The sequence below is a fragment of the Lipotes vexillifer genome, unplaced genomic scaffold (genome assembly GCF_000442215.2).
Source record: "Lipotes vexillifer unplaced genomic scaffold, Lipotes_vexillifer_v1.1 scaffold23, whole genome shotgun sequence".
Lineage (NCBI taxonomy): Eukaryota > Metazoa > Chordata > Mammalia > Artiodactyla > Lipotidae > Lipotes > Lipotes vexillifer.
The window spans coordinates 1,599,646-1,600,645 of NW_006796283.1; positions in this window are offsets into that span (position 1 = coordinate 1,599,646).

A 1,000-nucleotide genomic window follows, 5' to 3' on the forward strand; every position below is an offset into this window, starting at 1 on the left:
CCCCCCCCCCCCCCACCGCCTTCCTCTCCATCCTCTTCGGTGTTTTTGGTTTGGTTTCTAACTTTATTTTGACTTTTTTTGGTCGGTGTTTTTCTCCCGAGACCTGGCTGTCTCCTGATCTCTACTGTAAACCTGGTGGGAGAGTGAGGAAAACACGGCGCCGCGGGGACCGGGAAGGCCCGCTGAGCGCTCGGATTCAGGATTGCGGTGACGCAGAAAGGTTAAGGCACTTTTAAAAAACGATAGCAAGGCTCATCCTGTTATTTATTCTACTTTCTGTCCCTAATAATCGAAACACCGCATAGGCTCCTCCGTTTATCAGTATTAATGGTGTAACTTTGTTGGCAATATTTGCCGCGTAGATTTTTTTTTTTTAGGTATCCATTGTAAATTTGAAAGTAAGTCCGATCTGTGTAAAGACAAATTTCCATATGTTTTATATAAATAAATATATATATATATATAAAATGAAGGCCCCCCCCTTTTTAGTATTTTGGCTGCTGGGGTGCAGCGTTTGTGACACGTATTTTAAATTTCCTTCTGCACTGTATAAAAATGACAATTTGAGGATGTTTTTTTGCCTTTTGTGTATTTTTTCCTAAAAAAGAACAAAAATAAAAATGTATAACATTTGTACATGGCCTTTAATATTGTATCAACTAGAAATAAAATCGCATGAATATTTTATTGGGATTGGAGAATATCTTCCGAATACAGACAGAAACGAGCCTGGGATCTCCAGCCTTTTTTTTTTTTTTTTTTTTTAATTTAAAGTACGGATGATTCTTAATCCTTTTTTCTTCTTTTTTATTTCTTGGCTAATCCTTCTCTTTTCACCCTTCATTTCACGCTGAAGTGAAATCTGGACACGAGTAACTCTTTTTCTTGGCTTCTGTTTTTTAAGAAGAGCCCTCTACCCCTCTAAATGTCGTTTCTTGTTTTAAAGAAATAAGCAAACGTTTAAAGAAAAACTGTAGTTGTCCCTCCCCCGGGGAAAAAA